The sequence below is a fragment of the Triturus cristatus genome, chromosome 1_2 (assembly GCF_964204655.1).
Source record: "Triturus cristatus chromosome 1_2, aTriCri1.1, whole genome shotgun sequence".
Taxonomy (NCBI): Eukaryota; Metazoa; Chordata; class Amphibia; order Caudata; family Salamandridae; genus Triturus; species Triturus cristatus.
Window position 1 is genome coordinate 78,599,625 of NC_140580.1, and position 15,968 is coordinate 78,615,592.

Consider the following 15,968-nt stretch of genomic DNA (forward strand, 5'->3'; position numbering starts at 1 on the left):
GAAATTACATATATGAGAGGGTCTTATTTGCATCAAACTTATGGTTAGTGCTCTAAAAAACTAAAATGAGGACATATTTTCTGAGTTTTCAAATAGCGACAAAGAACTTTTAAATTATTTGTAATCTTAGTTTTTTTATCCAGTTGACCACTTGATTAAATGTTGCATCCAAGGGGAGAGGGTGTGGTGTTACTTCCAGAGCTGCAGACTTTGCAACTGGGGAACCAGGTTGGAGTTTCTGCTTCAGCTGAACATTCTGTGATTCTGGTCAAATCACTTAATCTCCCCATGTCTACAACCAAAATGAATTTGATCTTGTGTGATGTAACCAATGTTCATGTAAAGCACTCCAATACCTGACAAGTCTGCACTATATAAAACTGCAAATACACAAAAAATACATGTTTTGCACACTTCTGTCATTGGGCTACATTTGGGTTACATCTGGGTGATATTTGGGCTACATTTGGGCTCTTTTGTCTCTGGTGGCCATTTTAGGAGATTTATTTGTTATGAAGTTTCCTAATTTCCTCATTTACTGCAGTCTCCTCAGTAGGAAATACTTTCAGTTTTTTACTTTGATTCCATCAAGAAGGCATTCAGATGTGTCACACATTTTCCATAAATTCTGAATGTTAGCACTCTAGTTGCTCATTAGATCACTGTAGTAAAGCTACTGCTCACCAGGCAAGTCTGCTGCTGGTATTCAAAGTGCATGTTTCAGTCTGCATGTCAGAATGTTTTTATGAAATAAAAGAGGATTTCAGAAGTCAAAATGTGCCCTAGTTTTTCTTTCTGCAGCACTAATCATAATTTATATGGCAAAATGAACCCCCTCATTGTGTTCCTTTGTAAATTAAATGTTTTAAGTGTTACCACTTTATTCCAATCAAGATGGCTTCAGGTGTGCCATACTTTTGTCATAAGTAAGACTGTTAGCGCTCTAGTTGTTCTTTAGAGCACTCTGGGAAGCTGCAGTAGAACACAAAGGAATCGACTGACAGTCTCTGCCCTTGTTGGATGTACATGTTTTACTGAGAAAGATAATGTGAATTTACAGAAAATATGCTCTCAGTTTAGCTTATAGATCACCTTCCAAACCTCTGTGGGAAAAGTATGAGAAAATAGTTTTTTCTCAAACATGGTTCGTGATATCACAGCAGTAGGCTTTTTCACATGGTAAAATCACCTTAGAACACACCACAATTCCTAAAATGAGTATGGTACCATCAACAAATGATTTATAATGTAACTAAAGTCTTAAAACCTTCTATTAACTGCAATGCTTTTTAATGAGGTGCTATCATGTATATTGGTCCCAAGATGGCTGCCAACACTTCTTGGATGAAGTACTGACAGCCAATCAGATCTCACGATGAGATGTGTGGTTAGGCTCCGCCCAGATATGTATGTTATTTTATTTTTGATTTTCTCAGGAACTACTGAACAGATTGACACCATATATGCAAAAGGCACATGCCTGACCTGAGGACTACCTCTTTGTCAAATTTCAAGTAATTCTGTTCAGCCGTTCGGGCTGTACCTTGGACTAAAGGTCCCTAAGGAAAATTGCATGGGGAAAACGCGTTTTGGGACCCCCCTTTTTTCTCAGCCCCCGCTTGACGAATCCCCCCAAGACTTTCAGGGTAGGAGCGGAGCGGAGCGCCCCACCTATTTTGAAAAGTTTGCGAGGATTCGTCAACCGGCGCCAAAGTAATTCCAAATAGAATGTTGTGGATTTCCTATGGAAACACGGTCCTAACTATAACTATCTACTGGCAACCACCAGTAGATAATATATATATATATATATATATATATATATATATATATATATATATATTTTCCACAGTGTTTGCGAACAGCCACCGCACTCCTAATCAGTGGGTGCGTCGTCGAGCAGACCTCGCAAACTGGGTCCGTAATATGAACAGATACTCCTCTCAAGAAAAGGAATGACGATGCCACGTTTTGACAATCTGTATCAGATTTTAATCAGCGGCAATGTCGGAAGCGTTTCGCCTGAACCAGCAGGCTTGTTCACCAACAAAGTTTTGTCAAAAAAACACCATTTTAAAGCTGTGCACATGATAAGTCACATGATAAACTACAAATAAAGTGCAATGAAAAACAGACTCGTAGTTCATTTAAGGATTCATCATCAAAGCAAAAGCAAGCATGACGGAATTGGTGTGAGTTAAAATCAAGATTAAAATGATACCATGACTTGATCTGCGTGAATATGCAATAAATACTGTACTCCGTATTATTTAAACACTGTACTCCGTATTATTTAAACACACCAAAACGTAAATGTTGCCCTAGTGGGCATGCATAATGGCTTTTGCTGCCGTATTTCAGATTAAGCCCTAGTGGGCATGCACTACACATGATTCTCCAACTTGTACAAGCAAATCTGGACTTATCTTATTCTATCTAATACAGTGCTACCCAGTGCAAGACTGACAAAACATACAATTACACAAACACATTTAAAAAGAGATTACAGAAAGAAAGCAGCAATGGCATGATACTGATGACTTGAATATAGACCTGTCTTTTGTCCTTATAGATGTGTATACAGGTCCTCTTCCATATTGAGGCCTGATGGGGCTCTGCTATTTAGTTCTAAAATATAGCGGGATTCCAATTTTCTTAGGTCTTTTTCCCTATTGCCCCCTCTAATATTGGGAGCAATCGCATCAATGACAAAATATGTGAGGCCTAGAACATTATTCTCATGGTATTTTGCAAAGTGCCGAGCAACAGGGTACGCCTTATCCCCATTCTTAATAGTTCGAAGATGCTGCAGAATTCTTTTATGTACTGGTAAGATGGTACTGCCCACATATGATAAATTGCATGGACAGTTAAGTACATATACAGCAAATTCAGTTTTGCAATCATATTGCCCTTTAATGTTCTTTTCAATTTTAGAGCAACCCGTTACATATTTTGAAGTATTCTTACCATGATGACACACTTTGCACTTGGTGCATTTAATAAAACCATTTTTGTGTTGCAACCATGAAGGTTTGGAGCATGTAACTATGGGTTTAGGTGCCATGTTACTAACCAGCATATGTTTAAGGATCTAGCTCTTCGGAAAGTTATTAAAGGTCTAGCTGAAACTAACTTATTGAGCACAGGGTCATTACGGATCAGGTGCCAATGTCTTGCCAGAATATTTCTTACTTGGCCATGTTGTTTATTGTAGGTTGTTATCATTCTACATTCACTTGATGAGTTTTCCCTGCTCTTGGATTTCTTGCTGGACCCTGTTGTTTTGAAAAGAATATCTTCCCTTGTTTTGTCCTTAACTTTATGAACAGCTGCTTCAATACATTCATCCCCATAGCCTCGAGATTTGAAGCGGGAATGTAAGTTTGTCAATTCAGTCTCCCTGACTTCATGCTCACTACAGTTGCGCATAGTTCTTAAGCATTCCCCGTAGGGGATGCTTCTAATCAGATTGTGCGGATGGAAACTAGTTGCATGAAGCAACGTGTTGCCTGCCGTCGGTTTCCGATAGATTTTAGTGTGTAGTTTGGCATCTTTTACATAAACTTTAAGATCAAGGAAATTGACTTCTGAATCACTGATAGTACTAGTGAATTTCAGATTAAGATTATTAATTTGCAGCTGTTTCACAAATTGTCTGGCTGATGACTCAGAACCTTTCCAGACGACAAATAAGTCGTCTATATACCGACTCCAATGTAGTATGTTATTGTGCCATACCTCCTGGTGCTCTTGCTGGATCGCCTGCTCCTCCCACCAGCCCATATGCAAATTCGCATAGCTGGGGGCGGAGCAGGTGCCCATTGCAGTCCCAGATAACTGGTGGAATAGTTCCCCATTAAAAAGAAAGAAATTATTCTTTAAACAGGTACCTATCATAGAAATCAGCATTTGTGTGTGTGCCCATAAAGAAATTTGCCGTGTACCTAAAAAATGTTTAATGGCATTAAGGCCATCTTCATGCCTAATACTTGTATAGAGTGTTGTAACATCGATGGTTACTAAGAACATATCTTTTTCCCATGGTAGATCATAAATACTTTTCAGAAAGTCACCCGTGTCTTGTATAAAGGAGGGTAACATTTTAACCATTGGGCATAGAAAGGAGTCAATGAATTTGGAGGTATTTTCAAAGGCACTTCCAATGGCCGAAATAATGGGCCTCTGAAATACGGCAGCAAAAGCCATTATGCATGCCCACTAGGGCAACATTTACGTTTTGGTGTGTTTAAATAATACGGAGTACAGTGTTTAAATAATACGGAGTACAGTATTTATTGCGTATTCACGCAGATCAAGTCATGGTATCAGTTTAATCTTGATTTTAACTCACACCAATTCCGTCATGCTTGCTTTTGCTTTGATGATGAATCTTTAAATGAACTACGAGTCTGTTTTTCATTGCACTTTATTTGTAGTTTATCATGTGACTTATCATGTGCACAGCTTTAAAATGGTGTTTTTTTGACAAAACTTTGTTGGTGAACAAGCCTGCTGGTTCAGGCGAAACGCGTCCGACATTGCCGCTGATTAAAATCTGATACAGATTGTCAAGACGTGGCGTCGTCATTCCTTTTCTTGAGAGGAGTATCTGTTCATATATATATATATATATATATATATATATATATATATATATATATATATATATATATATATATATATATATATATATATATATATATATATATATATATATATATATATATATATATATATATGTGTGTTTATATATTCAGGGCCTCTAAATTAAATGCTCCTACTGGGCCTGCAGAACCTATTGTGCCACCTAGTTAAGTAGCACCTTGAACCATGTCTCAGGCCTGCTACTGAAGCTGAATGCAGTTTTAGACTGCCATTTTGACTCTGCATTTAAACCCTCTTGCTGAGCCTTACACTCCCCTTTTATTACATAACAGTCGACATTAAGGTAGGCCTAGGTAGCCTATGGTGCAGGGTGCTGTGTAATTAAAAGGTTGGACATGTACTTTACATTTTTACATGTCTGGGTAGTGAAAAACTCCTAAATTCATTTTTCAGTACTGCGAGGCCTACCTTTTTAATAGGATAACATTGGGGATTCCTTATGGCATTTAATACACTGTAATTCCCGATTGGGAATAGGTAGCCATTTCATGTTTGGTATCTATGAAATTGTGTATGAAATTGTAATGATAAACCCTCTTGAATTGTAAAGTTAAATTGTTATTACAATTTAAAAAAACATCACTTTGTCAGGACTCAGTCCGGGACACTGACATGTGTCAGGGACTCTGGCAATGACTGGTGCCAGGGAAGACAAAGTAGGCAGAATACTGGGTACAGAGCTGCCCAAGATTACACAGCGAGTCAAAGGATAAAGGGAGTCCAAAGAGGAAGCTCTGTATAAGAGAATAAGAGAGGTAATGCTCAGAAAGGACAGCCCTCAGAGGTGATTTTGCATTCAGAAAAACTACACACAGGAGGGATATGCAAGACATATATGTAAAAGAACATTAACAATAAAGGGAATGTGGGGTAAAGCACTCACGGTAAGACTGAAGCTCAGTAAGTTCCTCACCCACAATTGCTGTTGCAGATACTGACTGTAAACACCCACATATAGGTTATTCATGCAAAGGCAGGGTCTGTGGAGCTTATACCTATGGTGATGTTATAAATGTAACTCAAAGACAATACTCACAGTGAACAAGAAACACCACCTAGGTAGTCAGCTGTGCCCACGGATCCTGGCGATCAAACAGGAACATGCAAGGCCGTAACAGCAAGGGGGTAGAACTAAACACAACCACAATGGACAAGGAGCTAGCAAGGAGGGGTGCTTAACATGAAAGAAAGGAAATCAAAGCGCACATTTGGCATAAAACAAGTAACAAATATACAAGGCAACAGAAGCTAAGGCAGCAGAATAGAAAGACAGCGACCTAGGAAGTGGAACCAAGGAAATGGGAAGAAAGGCAGGGACTGGAAAAGGATATACAGAAGGGAGGCTTCAAGGGTATACTAGAATAGTGCAGGTTCAGGAATCAAGGAAACAAAGTAGCATAGAAGGCAGTGCTGGGGCAGGAACAAGGATTGAGCTAAGACTCAGGAGTCAAGTTAACACTGTAGGCAGTGCTAGTTCAGGAATAGGGAATAACTAAAGATTGGGTCTGGTGGCTCAGTGGACTAAAGCAGCCACTGCGGGGGCCTGTGTTCGACCTCATGGTCACAGGTTCAAATCCCGGCGGGTCCACTCAGCCTTTCATCCATCTGAGGTCGATAAAATGAGTACCATTGAGTTGGGTAACAATAAACATCTGTTATCTAGCACCAGGACACCTACGGGTAATCGTGTGCTTTACAAATACACCTGTTATGTTTATGTTAAAGCTCAGGAGTCAAGGTAGCACTGCAGGCAATGCAAGTTCAATGAAACAGTAAATAGCTACAGCTCAGGAAACATGGAGTCAAAAGAGCACTGAAAGCAGTGCAAATCAGCAACAAGAAATAGCTGCAGCCCCAGAACAGGAACAAAGACTAACTATAGCTCTGGAAACAAGGTAGCACTGCAAGCAGTGCTAATTTAGGCACAAGGGATGGCTATTGCTCAGGAATCAAGGAACAAGGATTAACTATAGCTCAGGAATTAAGGAATAGCAAAAGCTCAAGAACAAGGACTGGTCTCACCGGAACACAGCTACAATGACCAACACTCGACTGAAGGGAGCTGGGGCTTAAACGAGCACACAGTAATCACATGCATCAGGTGTGAGCAGGCTAGCAGCAGCCAGCCACAGGTGAGCTGAATTCCTCACCCATCCTTGGCCTGCAGGGGTGGAGACAGAGAAGGGAATTCTAGGCAATGGAGTGTGCAGCATGAGCAGACTGGATTCCACAAAACCTGGCCTGGATTTGAAATGGATGTCAATTCCCAAATGGTGTCCAAATGCCTGGAAGTCAGGATATGCATGCAGGGGAGGGGTTGGAAGCTTATTAGAACACTGGAGAGCCTCACAATCCAGCTCCCTGGTGGTGGGCACGAGCATGCAGGGAGCGAATCGAGACACACTTTTAGGAAGTTGGTGTTTTCTACCCTTAGAACTTTGTGCCTGCAGCCTGTCTAGGTCACATGGATGGCTATAGCTGACAGTTAGATGTTGTGAATTCCTCCCAGACAGTCACACAAATTGAGGGATTAGGTGTGGCATAAATATAGGATCTTCAGACCCACTCTTAAGTTCACTGCTGGACTTGTGGAAGGACTCTCAGGGGACAGCCTGCCACTGTGACCTGTTGTGCACTCTGCAAGCCTGCTGCACTCTTGAAGGACTGCTTTTCTGTCTGCAGCTTGCTTTGAACCCTCAGACGCCAGACCTGCTGTTGTGCCCTGCATCTTCACCTACTCCTAGGACTACCAGAGTGTCTCTAAGGACTAGTTTGCTGTTCAAAGCCACAGGGACGCAAAAGGCTCCAACCATCTTCAACCCACACCTGGACCCAGCCTGAGTAAGTCGTAATTCCCCGAGATGGTGCCTGCCCAGTCCTGGACACTTGGTTTTGGCCCATAATGTGACCAGATAGCCAAGATCCAAAACTTGCAACTTACCCTAATGTGGAACAGACTGGAGTGGGAATAGTAAATGTAACCACTCTGAAGTTCAACATTTTACCTACTGTTGCGTTGTTCCTAATATTGTTTAAATATATTTATTTCAATATTTTCTTATAATTTCAATGTTATAGTATTTATTTATATTTGTTTTTAAAGTTTTATATTATTTTTTGTTAATGTGTTTTTTTATTCTTATTTTATTTGTTTGGGAATTAATTTAATGTATTGGAATTGAATTGTTAATATTTTTCTGTTTTGTGTAAAATAGAATTAATGTAAAATATATATTTTTAGTAATTGTGTATTATTGTATATATGTGTGTGTGTGTGTTTATATTAGTATATATTTATATATGGTATTAAATGTTACTTAGATTTATTTAACTTACATTATATTAATGGTGTATATTAAAACATATATTAAAAGCTTTAAGATTTTTTTCTGAAAAACATATATGTATCATATACTATACTATGGTATGTTTTTTTTAACAATATTAGTGTGAAACAATGTTTTTTGGTGATATTTTTGCACTTATTATAAATTTAGGAACCCAATATTTTTGTAAACGATATTTTTTAAACAAACTTTTGGTTACACAATATATATTTTTTTAATTCTTTTTATTAACAATGCTCATGAGACCATACAGTACCACATAATTGCGATATACCACATTGGGAGATATTACAAAAGTTGACATAAAAGAAATTATTAGGGAACAACAAGGACAATCAGCAATCCCCATCTTCCCTACCCCTCCATGATTGCTCCATTCTCTCTGTACTTCCGCCATGGCGCCCACACTTTCTTCAATTTTTTAGTACACCCCTACATTTGTATACAGTTTCTTCGGCCCTTTGGCACCAGTCGAGGTCCCTCTTTCATTCCTCCCTCTGTGAGGCTGACTGCGCCCCCCACCCCCTAGCAATATTTTGCTTCGCCACACCCACTGCCAGGGCCAACCATATTTCCACGTACCTAGACCAGTCAGTGTCCCATTTAATCATCAATAAAAGCCACTTTGGCTCCATCGGCACCGTCTCCCCCACCACCCTAGACATGGTGTCGGTGACCTTCGTCCAGAAGGGGATGATCTCCGGACACTCCCATAAGATATGAAAGAAGGTGCCCTCTTGTCGACAGCCCCTTACTCATGACGCCGATTGACTCCTGCCCCATGCATAGAGGTGTGTGCGGGGGTAGTAGGTACGGTGAAGGGTTTTTAGCTGCACTAGTCTGAACCTTGAACAGATTCCAATCTCTCTAGGACTCTGCAGCACATCCTGCCAGTCTTCATCATCTAAGCTGCCTAGATCTTTGGCCCAAGCTGCTCTTGGAGTGATCAAAGGGTCAGGTACATTGTTTATTAATTTACGATAAATTGTAGATGTGGGTTTCTCTGTTATGGGGTCAAGCAACAACCTATCTTCCATCGGTGAGTATTCTGGAATAGATGTACCACTTTGTATATGGGATCGTAGGGCATGTAGAAGTCGCAGATGATGGTATCTCTGTGACTGGTGTAGGTTGTATTCCCTTTGGAGGTACTCAAAGAAGCTGGGGGAATCCCCTTTCCAGACATCACCTAAGTATTCAATGCCAATCAACTTCCACCCCTTAAAGCCCGTCAAAGCAGTTACCTCCAGCAGATGTTCACCTAGCCACAGTGGTGTTCTTCCGGTTAATATGCCCGCCCAGCCGAGGAGTTTATTAACCTCTCTCCAACACCGCAGTACTACCCTGGTGTGTTCAGGCCACATCGACTGTGGCCTTCGGGCATAAAGAAGATGTTCACAGTTGCCGCTGTGCATAACCATCCTATCCACCCTGTAGGCAGGCTCACTACTATCCGTATACACCTAATCATTGATCACCTGAAGCTGGGAGGCCCAGTAATAAAGTTTGACATCTGGGCGCGCCAGTTCTCCATCATATACTCCCCGGTGTAGCTTGTGTAACGCAATCCTAGGAGACCCTCCATCCCACAATAATGTCCGCACCGCCAGTGATATTTGTTTAAAAACGCTCGTGGGGACCAGGTCGGGTGTGGTCTGTAGAATGTACAGGAGCTTTGGAAATGTAAGCATTTTAAATAGAGCCGCCCTGCCCATGAGGGAACTCAGGCGACTCAGTTGGGGTTTGAGATTTCTATCAAAAAACCTCTTCTTGTCCCGCGTGACGTGAACGCCTAAGTATTTAAACCCCTCGATAACCACCGGGGCCGAGCACCGAGATGGGATCCGAGGGGGAGAACCCGACAATGGGAAAATCACGGACTTTGACCAGTTGATGGTGTAACCAGAGTAGCTGCCAAACAGCTAAAAAATGTGTAGCACTTGGGCTATCGAGTGGTATGGCCTCGCCAGGTATAGAACGATATCATCAGCGTAGAGGGCGATACGCTCTTCCCACCCCTCAGTCGCCGCCAGCCCCCAAATTGTGGGGTCCCTCCTGATCCAGTGAGCCAGTGGTTCTAAAGCAAGAGTGAAGAGGAGGGGAGACAGGGGGCAACCCTGCCTGGTACCTCTCCTCAAAGGGAAAGCCCCAGATAATGCCCCATTTACCCCCACCCGGGCCGTTGGTTGTACATACAGGAGTCTTACCCAACTACAGAAGACCGGCCCAAAGCCCAGCCTCTGGAGTACCATGAACAAATAGGGCCATTCGATGCTATCAAAGGCCATTGAGGCGTCCAGCGCCATCAATGCCGTTTGAGTATCCCCAACATCCTCAGTCATGTACAGCACGCCGTACAGTCGCCGTAGATTATGGAGGTTGCTTCTACAGGGCATAAACCTGTGTACCAACTCCGTTATAACAGATATCAACCTATCCTCCAGGACTTTGGCCAGAACCTTGGCTTCCACATTTATCAGAGATATTGAACGGTATGAAGCACACTGGTCCTCCGGCTTTCCTGCCTTACAATCATAGCTTCTCTCTGATCGGGAGGGAGCCTCCCAGAATCGTGCACCTTATTAAACATCTTAAGAATGGTTACACAATATTGATGATTCCGATACTATGTTAATGATCCACTTAAGTTTGTGAACTCTGTATCTGAGATGTTTATTAAGCATCAAGAAGATCAAAAGATTGATAGATCTAATTTCCATTAAAGTATCTCTTTCTTCTCTGTGTCATCGCCACAGTCCTTCACACATTATGACGAAGCAGGGGAAAACCTTTGTTGCAAGAGGAAATTACATTCATAAGGAAGAACAGCAAGCAGCTGTTACATGTGAATCTTCCAATATTCACCATCTTTCTGAAAGTTAGTACCAGTAGAAATGGTTCATTAAGTTCCATAGATCTTTGGCACCAAAACCTCAAAATCAGTGCTTCTGTTTATAGTCTTCTTAAAAGAGAATAAAGAAAAGCTGAGAGAGTCTCACATCCAAGGGTTATGCTTGGACTCTAGTACACGTTCTGGTGGCGATATCCCCTTGTAAATATGCGCCTAGATCTTGTGATGACGAATATATGTGAGTAAAATGTACAGGTTCCACTTTATCTGAAATAATTCTTGGTAATGCCTCATTCAAAGGAACAGACTATGCTATATACTTAGAGAAGTTAGAGATATTTGGGCTTCTGATAGATTATCTAGAGTCTCAATTCCAGACATCAAAAGCCTGGATGTATTGGAACATTTTTCCGCTACTGAGTAGAAGAACAAAATATGTAACAGATTACATCAACTGCTGCATAGGGACAAAGCCACAGCCAGGAAGTGGTTTCAATGGCAAGGAGGCATGGTTTGTAACCTTTTGGTTGAAATAGTATTTAAGGTTGAAAGTTAATATGTGAACCACGATCTTGGTTTGTGTTTTTTACATATATTTCTTAGGTTGTGATTCTCTCTGTAGTTCCATGGCCTTGTCTTCACACAGGGTTGGTAGTTCTTTTAATTTGACATAATTGGGCACCAGCACCCACGAACTTCATGGCCCTCAACTCAGTAAAAAAATTCTGAAGCAAACACTAACATGGTGCTTTCTTCATGTCGGTCAGGCAACTAGAGTATCCCCTGACTCTGAAGATTCTATCAACTTGTACAAGGAATCCGATCAGCCAAAGAAAGGAACCCTTCTTCCAACTAAATGGCAATGGTGGGCCAGTTGAGAGCTTAAGGAGCTTCAAGCAGTAGACTCAAGGTTCAGAACTAGTAGTAAACACCAACAAAACTGTGGCAATAACTTACCTGATTTGTTCATTCAAGGCCACAATCTCAGTCCTTAAAAAAACTTGCCCAGCAGATCTTATCTTGTTCAGAAAACCATCTGTTGTCTCTCAGGGTGGCTCATTTTTCGGGGGAAAGACAATGGACCAGGTGTATAAAAGAGTTTTCCCATTCTGTGTCTATGGGAAAATGTGTCCATACATATGACTCAATATTTCAGTGAAAACTCTAAGCAGAATATTTGCCTCCTCACACCACGTCATGCTGCTAATTCCAGTTTTTCAAGAATTTGTCAAAGTATATTTACTAAAGGGGCTGCAAATCCATGCAGAATGAAGGGGCGTTCCATTAGTGGTGCATGGGCATTCTCATGCAACCACCCAAGTTTTTTGACACAATATTTCAGTGAAAACTCCAAGCAGAATATTTGCCTACTCACAGCACGTCATGCTGCCAATTCCAGTTTTTCAAGAATTTGTCAAAGTATATTTACTAAAGGGGCTGCAAATCCATGCAGAATGAAGGGGCGTTCCATTAGTGGTGCATGGGCATTCTCATGCAACCACCCAAGTTTTTTGACACAAAACCATATTTTCAAAAAGAAAGCAGACAGGGTTATGTGCTCAAAAATAATATCCAATCTAAATAGGTACCATGACGGAGCAATGCTTTTATTTCTGCCTTCTTTTCCAATGTTACTGCACTGCACTGCACTGTACAGCAAACAAACAAAGTGGGAAATGTTTTAAAGGTATATTAAGCATTGTATTTTGCACTGGTAGGGAACCTTCTAGCGCAAAGCCTATGCTAGACTCACACTGACACACTTGCATTATGGTGCAAAGGTGTGTGTGTGATGCACGGCTGCCTGATTGTGTGCCAGCACTGGGTAAAGTGGAGGAGAGTGCCATATCACTGTAAATATGTCTTTCTTCTACTCTCTCCTTCTCACACAGTGCAGCAGAGCACAGCATTTTTGTCAGCTGCGCAGCATGAGAATTGGGTTGATAGACCTCCAGGTCTGCTAATAGTAGACTTTTCTGCTATTCATTACATTACTCCCTTAGTCGTTTTGTAGGTTTCAAGACTCATTGCTGTTGGTGACACATACGTTGTTGAGTCGTTGGCTGGAGAGTCTTCTGTTTGCATTATCTTTCATCTTATTGCCAGAATCACAGTGGGCAAAACATAAGTGATAATAGTCTTCCTCTGTTATGGAAATTATCATTTCAATGGGAATGTATTTTTCTATCTTTGTACATCACCTCTGACTTCATTAACCATCAAATGTCTGAGTCTGTCGGTATGGAGGTTGTGCGGAGCGGTTTTATGAATCTAGGATGAACTCTGTCAGTTTCTCTTACCACTCAATCATCAAGAAGGCAATCAAGTAGGACATCATATATTCACCATTGAGTTTCAGTTGATTGTTGGTGTTGGAAAAATAATTTCTCTTGCGTATTGTTGTTCAGAAAGTATTTTACAATTCCATCATGAGGGATTTGATAAAGTAAGCATCTATTATAGCTTCGCCTTCACCTTGGGGTTATGTAATTCTATCAAGAGTTAGCATCCAGGCATTTGGGGGCTTTGATTTACTAAGACAAAAGGAAGACAAGCATTGGCATAGCCAATAGGTCTCGCCTTTGGGACCTTATAAGTGTTTAGTTATCCAGCACAATATCATTAGTGTAACATCATCAACTGTTGCATGGCAAAAACACTTCTAAGGTCCCAAAGGAGAGACCTATTGGCTATGCCAGTGCTTGTTTGTTTACGTGCTAACAAATTCTTGGGAGACGTTTTAAAGGTTGTTTTTTTGTTTAGCCGCTAACAAATTCTTGGGAGACCTTTTAAAGATTGTTTTTTGTTGAAGTGCTAAGCACATGAACAGCCTGTTTTGGTATATTTCTTTTGTAGGTGTATGTTTTAGTAAACAGAGCGTTCACCTTTCTTTTAAATGTCTTTTAATCATTTACAGTGCAGTAAATCCCTGTTTTTGACCCAATTCTCTCCGTGATAAAAAAATAACAGCTTTTGAATTCTTAAGCTGCCATGCAATTGTTACGTTACATGATGACACATTTATCTTTTGTCAGATTAAGTGATTTGCCCAGAATCACAGGCTATTCGGCGTCATTGCTGAGACTCGAACCCAGTTTCCCAGGTCCGAGGTCGAGCGCCCTAGCCGTTAGGCCAACACCTCTCCCCATTGCATAATGTTAATGATACATCACCAAATGCAGATATTGTTACCAACATAAAACAATTATATATATACCCGATGACATCACTGAGAAAAACCCGTGATAAACTGTTCACTTAAACTCATTAATGACATTACATTAAAAATGTTGTTACTTTGACCAAATGTAATGGAACTGATGACGTGATTCAAAAAACAGATATAGGTTTTACTTATAACCTCACTAAAATGAACATTAACATATTTCACTGCGGCACAACTGATGAAGTCACTGAAATGATAACCGTCCTATCTGCTCCACTATGACATCACATATCACAACACTACAGAGTTAATGTCCGTATCTATGTGACATCACTGATGACTCACCAACTTGGAAGTAGATGTCATGTGACTCACTGACGGTGTCAGTGAAAGCATCAAAACCTGTATTATCTTTGTAGCCTCGGGTTAAAAAAAATGTATTTACATAATCATTGTGATTCCGTGATGACATCTTAGAAGTGAAAATATTGCTGCACATTTCACTGATGCATAACTAATGACATCATCGTAGTGAAAGCCTGGATATGTGTTGTATGTATGTCCCTTTCTGTAACACTGGAGTGAGCCGATGAGATGACAAAAGACCGCTGTAAAAGCACGAACAGCTGGGGATACAAAGGGCGCTGGTTGTTGACCGGTGACGGATCCATGTGTAAATCATTGTAAAGAAGGCAGGGGGCCAGCGCTTTAGTGAAACTGCCGTGACAGCTGCTTCCAGGGTGTTTGCTGATCGTCACGTGTGTATCAAGAGAGAGGCTCTGATCCAGTGACCAGAGGTTTATATATGCATGTGCTACCCGGCCCAGAGCTACCCCACTCCCTCCCCCAAAGCCAGGCCAAACCACAACACTACATAGAACAACACAACACGCAGATAATAGAGCATCATCTTAACACACCTTCACAACAAGGCACGACATTGGGAAGACACGAGACCACCACGGCGGGAGGAGTGAACAGAATTGTTGGTAATTCAGGATCGCTGAGACTTGCGTGATCTCGGCACTCCACCTTTGCCACGCTGTTTGATTTTGGGCAGACTGCAAGCATCAGACCTGTACCAGAGCAGTTTCTAGTGAAAAGTGAGAATGCGCTGCGATAGGCACCATTAGTTGGCGCTACATAAATGCAAAATAACATAACATTGACTTTGCAGTCATGTTATTACTTCCAAGAACAGGGTGGAATGGATACATATGACGCTGTGACTTCACTACGAAAGAACAGCAAGCACACATCACAGTGACCGCAAGATGAGCACGCAACTTATTTTTTTTCTAAACTAGAGGATCGTGTTCCACTTGACTAAAAGTCTTGGTGATGTTGGTAAATCAGGATCGATGAGACTTCTGTGATCTCGGCGCTCCATCTACGGCACGCTGTTTGATCTTGGGCAGATTGCAAGCATCATAGTGAAATAAAAAAATATGATGCCCACGTTGGATGAGCGTTGGATTAGGAAAGGGTGGGAGCGGCTCCTGTGAGCAGACTGTGCATTATCCCTAAAGTCTTTTAAAGTCTTAGAAAATGGGCTCAACCTGCTGCATGCGCCAGTTCAGTCGGTGTCAGCACTAAGCAGATATCGTGGGCTTTGTCGGCTCTGCGCGTCCATATTTGCATAAGAAGGGCAGTTTGTTAAGAATTTGTCTAGTGGACTAGATATTACCAGGATTTTCTGAAGTGCCCCCAACCGTGCCCCCAACCATGCCCTCTATTTGCATATTCACGAGTAAGCTGGGAGCAGCCCGCATTACACGGCTTTGAGTGATCTGGTGCTTTTGAAGAGATAATGAAAGAAAGTTCCAGCATCTTGGCTGTTCACAGTAAAATAGAATTTGCTTGCGCTGGTACAAAATATTTACCACTGCTGAATGTGGGTGATGTGAACGGAGCCACAGGAAGTGCGCCGAGGATG